The 7,175-nt window shown below is 39.8% G+C and overlaps 1 protein-coding gene across 4 annotated transcripts in view; it reads left to right on the top strand.

Annotated features, from left to right (window-relative positions):
- TBX20 (T-box transcription factor 20) overlaps window positions 1–7,175 on the top strand; it is a 165,211-nt gene that overhangs the window by 152,288 nt on the left and 5,748 nt on the right. The gene's annotated exons all lie outside the window — the stretch shown is intronic.

The raw sequence follows: 7,175 nt of genomic DNA, 5'->3' as shown, positions 1-7,175 counted from the left end.
AAGTATTTCTACTACAGTTCCAGTTCTTCTGTGGAGAAAAGTTTCCGTGTGTCTTGTGACCAGGGGTGACTGCAGCATGTTCACTCGGGAATACACTCGTCTTAACTTTGTTACGGTGCCTTCAAGAGAAGGCCCAGTCTGAGGCCACCTGCTCCAAGGCAGCGAGGTCAGCCCGAAGGCTATGGTGATTCTTTGGGGAAACTCTAAAGGGGTAACTTTGTAAATAGTTTTGTTGGCATATAATTCACATATCACACAATTTAATAGTGCAATAATATTACAGAGAGTTGTGCAATCATCACCATGATCAATTTCAGAACATTTTCTTCTCGTGCCAGTTATTAGCTCCCCATCTCCCCCACCCTACCTGCCTTGCTCCTCTTTAATTATTAATCCAGTTACTGTCTTTTATAGATTTACCTATTTTAAAATTTTACCTATTTACAAAACAGCGACAGGAAGCAAACCAAACCAAACCAAACAACCAACAATGGCAAAGAATAACAGAAAAACCTCGATAGAAAATAAAGTAGAAAATATTAAAATCTGAAACAACTTTAAAATGGGTCAAAACGGCGATCAAATGATAAGGTGTTACGTTTCAATCTAGCTACTTCTACCATAATCGACTTTACAAGGCACTCTGTCTGATCACAAGGCTGTTCACATCCCTCGACTATATTCAGAGGGAATCTACCAGAGGCTTCATCTAAATGGGTCCCTTCCAATGGATTTTGGGCTTCCACTGTCATCCATAGCCTTATGCAAACCAGGTGTTCAGAATTAAACCTCTGATGTTGTTCGCCCCTTTGGTTTGGAGTTTAGTATTTACATTCTTTAGATCACATGGGCTGGTATACCTGTACTGTATGGACTCCGTTGATGCCTCATTTGATGGCTCCTTGTTTTAAGACAAGCCTTTTTTAAAGACTTCAGATGCTATTCTTTTTGATAGCTGAGCATCAATTAGTTTCTTCTCCACCCTTATCTTCAGTGATCTCTTCATGAGGGCGAGCATCAAACAGGGCCATGTCATAAGAACTTGTTGTTCTTAAATTGTGCCTAGAATTAAATGTGAGCCCCAAATCCATTCATACTATCTATGGTGTCTGGTTCACTTTAGAGACATCATTATCATTTGATAATACACAGAGTATTATAAATCATGCCCTGGAGCAGAAGATAATCCTATTGATAGTGTCATTAATTTAGCCAGTGGTAGAGAATTTAAAACACAGTGTTGAGAAAAGGAAATTATGCAAGTATAGACCAGCGTTAGACTGCAAAACATGAATCCTGGACTTGTGCAGATTAAACTCTTAAGTGACTGGACACTGTTTGCACAAATAATGGGGATTTTTAATGGGGAAAACTTTCAATAACACTCATTTACATGCCTACCAGAGTAATGCATGCCATAAGAAAGCAAGGAAAGCATTAAAATAGCAAATACATGGCAGTCCCAGGCCACCATAGATTGGGTGCCTTCAAAGCAAGAGATCTAAACCAAAGTCCATTGACTGCCAATTCCATAACCTTGGGAGACCAGTCATCTGCTGCTTCTCACACTAGAGCCTCTCAGTCTTAAATCCAAGGACGTATGTTAGTTCCTTCAGTCTGCTACAGGTGACTTTGAGGTAAAGCCCAGTTTACTTAGTGGGGTTTCCACATTCAATCATTCTAGTGTGGCCTATGAAGGATGTTGCGCACCATTTTAAAGTTGTTTCAGCTTTTAATATTTTCTGCTTTATTTTCTATCGAGGTTTTCTGTTTTTCTTTGCCATTGTTGGTTGTTTGGTTTGGTTTAGTTTGCTTCCTGTCGGTGTTTTGTAAATAGGTAAAATTTTAAAATAGGTAAAATTTTAAAATAGGTAAATCTATAAAAGACAGTAACTGGATTAATAATTAAAGAGGAGCAAGGCAGGTAGGGTGGGGGAGATGGGGAGCTAATAACTGGCACAGCATCTAAAGTCCCAGTAGTCTGTAGCACTTGGTCTGGGTAACAAGGTTTGAATGGAAACTAGGTCGACGTTGTCCACTTAGGAACATAGCACCAGACATATTCTGTCCCTTGGGGTCTACATAAGTATTGTTAAGCGTCCCCCCTCCCCATGAGAGGTTGCTCCACTCAGTTACCCTGCAACAGAAGTGCAACTGCCTTCTCCAAAATATACAGACCCCCCACCTCTATCTTGACTTGAATTTCATTAATTTGGTAGGAGTATCTGTTGATTTGGGCTGACAATAGCACAATGTTGAATGGCAGCAACTGTATGGCCTTCTCCCTCTCCCCTCGTCTTGAGAAACTGACTCCCAGCTGGAGTGAAATATGCTCTGTCAAAGTGCTTTTGAAGATGTACATATAAACAGGATGATGTATGGTTCATGGTCACTAGGTGGGCTCCCTATTCGCTGCTTGGGAGACCGAATTACAAGATTACATGACCTGAGGGCAGAAGACTGCCTTTGTCTTGATCCATTATCCTTATAGTAGTGGATTTGTACAATACTTATCCTGTTGTGATTAATCAGAGAAGCTGGATCATATGAAGACGAACGTGGTATCAAGATTGGAGAAAAGTTTATTGACAGCCCACAGTATGCAGGTAACACAACCTTGCTTGCTGAAAGTGAGGAGGGCTTGAAGCCTTTGTTGTAGATTCATGATTTTAGCCTTCCCTGTAGACTACAATTCATTGTAAAGAAGATCAAAATCCACACAACTAGACCAGTAGGTAACATCATGGTGAATGGAGAAAAGGTTGAAGTTGTCGAGGATTTCAGCTTGCTTGGATCCACAATCAATGCTCGTGGAAGCAGCAGTCAAGAGCACAAAAGATGAGTTGTACTGGGTAAATATTGCAGCAAAAGACCTCTTTAGAATGCTGAGCAAGGATGTTTCTCTGAAGGCTAAGGTGCACCTGACCCAAGCCATGGTATTTTCCATTGCCTCATATGCATGTGAAAGTTGGACATTGAATTAGGAAGACAGAAAAAGAATCGGTGCATTTGAATTATGCTGGTGAAGAATATTGCATATATAATGGACAGCTCAAAGGACTAACCCATGCATCTTGGAAGAATTTTTGCCAGTGTGCTCCTTGGGAGCAAGGCTGACAAGACTTCCTTTGGACATATTGTTGGTGGAGACCAGTCCCTGGAGAAGGACATCATGTTTGCTAAGGTAGAGGGACAGTGAAAAAGAGGAAGGCCCTCAACGAGATGCATTGACACAGTTTCTGCAACAGTGGGAATTGGAGCAGTTGTGAGCACAGTAAGGACCAGGCAGTGTTTCATTTCATTGTGCACAGGGTCGCTGTGAGTGGGAGCCGACTCCATGGCCCCCAACAACTTTACTCAGCATAATGGCTTCCAGGTTCATCTGTGTCATGAGGTATCTCATGCTTTCATCGCTCTTTTTTAGGGATGCATAATATTCTATAATTTGTATGTACCAGAGTTTTTGTCCGTTCTTCTACTGATGGGCATCTGGGCTGTTTCTGGCTTCTTGCTGTTGTGAACTGTGCTGTCAACACAGGAAAGCATACATCTGTTCATGTTCTGTCATATCTTTGAGGTATATACCCACCAAAGGTAATACTGTGCAGTACAGAATTTCCATTCCCATTTTTTTTAGGTAGGGCCATACTGCTTTCCACAATTGCTGTATATATTTACAAGCCCACCAGCAGAGTATTAAAGTTCCTGTCTTAATAGATTAAAAATGGCTGCATCCTGCTTGGCAGCTTTTTGCCAAGGTTCCGGTCACCCTGAAGGTTTCCAGCGTGTTAGAACTTCTCAGGCCCATAATAATTCAGGTTGCAGGTTTGCAGTTGATGTGTTACTGAAGACTACACAAAATATCCCATCTTTTAAACCAGTGCAGATTACTGCATACCACTCTGACAAAAGGATTAGAAGTCGAGTGCTGCCTGAGATATGTGACTATTTACCATTTTGTTTTTCATGAGTAATGGTCTACATACAAAGTAAATACATAGTAAGTGGTTTATAAAGAAATTTTTTGGGTTTTGTTTTCAAGAAATCATTATATTTATCCTTTGTTCTAAGTGTTAAATATGGCATGCTAATAATTCTAGAAATGGTCACCCTTCTTCAAACAACTTCAGAAATCATGTATAGCATTCAGACTAGATTCCTTTTATAGATTGTGACATCGAAGGCAATTTTTATGTGCCCTGCTGAGGGTGAAAGTGGTGCCATCTGCTGTAGCAGCAGCAGAGCATGGGTTTCTGTGATTCCTAAAGGATATGAGAGAGATTTGGATACTGAAATATTTCACTTGAGATGATAAATGCATTTACTGCTTAAAACAGGCAATTACAACACACAACATCATAGAATTGGTTTTGGAATGGTTAGTAATTATTACTCAATTTTGTAAGCCTAAGATAAAAAACATAGGCAGTAAATTTTACTAGTCAATAAAATGCATTTCTACTAATCTGCTTATAATTATTATACTGGACAGGGTGGAAAGAATTTTACTGAAAGCAAAATATTTAGAGAAAATAGATATTTATACAAAATTATAAAATGCTTGTAATAAGAATAAGTGCATTGCAAGAAAAGCACAAAATCATTTTAGTTTATACAGCGAGTTTCAGCCTTACAAACTGAAGTGAAAATTGAAATATGTCAACTGTATAAAGTTTCTACGAAAGACAGTGGTTCTGCTCCTGAGTTTCGGCCAGCTGTGAAACGGAAGGTGACACAGGAAGGTGGAGGCTGGGAAGCTGTCCGTGGGCATTTCCGTTCTACACACGCTCTCTTCCCTCTTCATACTCCTGCTTGGAAATCTACATTTGTTGAAAGATACCTTGTAAATGGAAAGGAAAACTGTGCCTTATGAAGAAAAATTAAATTTAAAAACATTTCCATTCTCTCTCCACCCACTCCAGCATTGGTGTTTTCTGGTCCGTGTGTGTGTTTTAATTAGGTTATTGTTGTGGTGTCCGGTGATAGCACATTGTTGTTTGATGTGCATCTCGTGAACGGCCAGTGGTTGTGAGCATTTCCTCATGTGTTTGTTAGTCACTTGAATGCCTTCCCTTGCCTGTCATGGCCTTTGCCCACCTGTTAATTGGATTATCTGGGTTTTTTTCCCCTTATTGAGGTATTGCAGAATTCTGTTGGTTTTAGTAATTAGGCCCTTACCCATGTGTCATTACTAAAGTTTTTTCCCTCAATCCACGCACTCTCATTTTACTCTTCATGAAGTCTTTTGATATGCATACATGTTTTATTTTTAAATAGGTCCCAGTCATCTATTTTGTCTTGCATGTTGTGCAATGCTTTTTCATCATTTATTGATATAATCACGTACTTCTTATTCTTTGTCTTGTTTTTGTGGTGGATTACCTTGACTGTTTTTTGAATGTTGAACCACCTTTGCATCCCTGGTATGACTCTCCCTCCCTTGGTCATGATGAATAATTGTTGTTATTATTATTATTTTATGTTGTTATTATTTTGATACGTTGTTGGATTCTATTTGCCAGAATCTTGTTGAGGATTTTGTGTCTGTGTTCATGAGGGACACTGGGCTGTTGTTTTCTATCTTTGTGGAGTCTTCCTGGTTTGGTATCAGGGTTATGCTTGCTTCATAGGATGAGTTTTGGAGTTTGCTGTCTCTGTATTCTGGAATGGTCTGTATAGAACTAGTGACCACTCTTCGCTGTGTACTTGGTAGAATTCCCTTGTGAAGCCATCTGGCCCTGGCTTTTCTTGGTTGGAAGTTTCTTAGTGGCCCTCTCTATTTCTTCTTTTGTCATGTGTCTGTTCAGGTTTTCTACAACTGTCTGTGTTAATCTGGGGAGATGGTGTAATTATAGGTATTTTTCCATTTCTTCTAGACTATCAAACTTGTTGTAGTACAGACTTTCATAGTAGTGTGTTGCTATTTTTATTTCCTGTAGACCTGTTGTGATGTCACCCTTTTTATCTTGAATTCTAGATATGTGCATGTACCCAATCTTTTCTTTTAAGTTTGCCAGTGGCTAATCTTTGAAAAAAACCAACTTCTTTACCCAAAGCCATTTTATTGGGAGTTCATGTAGATTTTATATCACTCCATAGTTCAATTACATCAAGCAGTATTGTCTACAATTGCTACCACAGTCAGTTTCAAAACATTCTCTTCCTTCTTGAACTCCTTGATATCAGTTCCATTTACCCCCACTGTACCTGCCAGGAACCCGTATTCTACTTCCTGTCTCTGTAGCTTCATCAATTCTGGGAAGAACCAACTTCTTATCTGGTTGATTTTTCTATTGTTTTCTGTTGTCCATTTTGTTTATGTGTTAGGCCAGGTTGACAAGAGAAACAAATTCAGAGACACTCATATATGTGTAAGAGAGAGCCTTCTATCCAGGAAAACATCCCAGCCCAGTCCAGATCAAGCCCATAAGTCCAATACAAATCCATAAGTCTGATACTAGCCCACAAATCCCTCCTCAGACTGACACAGCCATATGAAATGGTGCAGAATGCAGAAAGATCACCAGCCTGTGGGTGCAAAGTCTTGTGGATCCAGTGGCTGTGGACGCCTCTCCAGAGCTTGTGCATGTCTCTTTGTGGCTTTGCAATAGGAAGGTGAAGGCAGAGAGAGAGAGAGGCTCCCAGGATCCTCCTTATGCAGAGGCTGTGACCTGTTTAACAGGCTAGACTCCACCCCTACACTTCAAGGTGACACAAAATTATATAACTACCACATTTCATTTCTGTTTTAACCTTTACAATTTATTTTCTTCTGTTGTTGAAGGGTTTAAGTTGTTGCCTTTGTTCTAGATCTTAGCAAAAGGGTGTAATCTTAATAGATTTTTCTCAGGCACAGAACAATCACAGGTGCTTGTTATGAAAATGTTTTAAGCAATTTGAAAATTGCATTGAAAAGGAAAAGGTCAGAAAATTTGCACTAATGTAACCCTTACTGATCCACCCCACAGCCCCGATCTTGCTGCTTCACACATCTTTTTGTTCCTGAATCTCAACATTTAAATAGAACATGATTTGCGTTCCTTGAAGCTGTTAAAACTGCTGTTTTGATGCGGTGTAAACTGAAGAGCATAGACCTCTTCAGAGAAGGGTTAGAGGGCTGCAAACACTCCCTTAGAAGTGCATCTCAGAGAAGGGTTAGAGGGATGCAAACACTC

The sequence above is a fragment of the Echinops telfairi genome, unplaced genomic scaffold (genome assembly GCF_000313985.2).
Source record: "Echinops telfairi isolate 266 unplaced genomic scaffold, ASM31398v2 ScPeMD7_7;HRSCAF=31, whole genome shotgun sequence".
Classification (NCBI taxonomy): Eukaryota; Metazoa; Chordata; class Mammalia; order Afrosoricida; family Tenrecidae; genus Echinops; species Echinops telfairi.
This window is presented reverse-complemented; position numbering and strand designations above follow the sequence as displayed.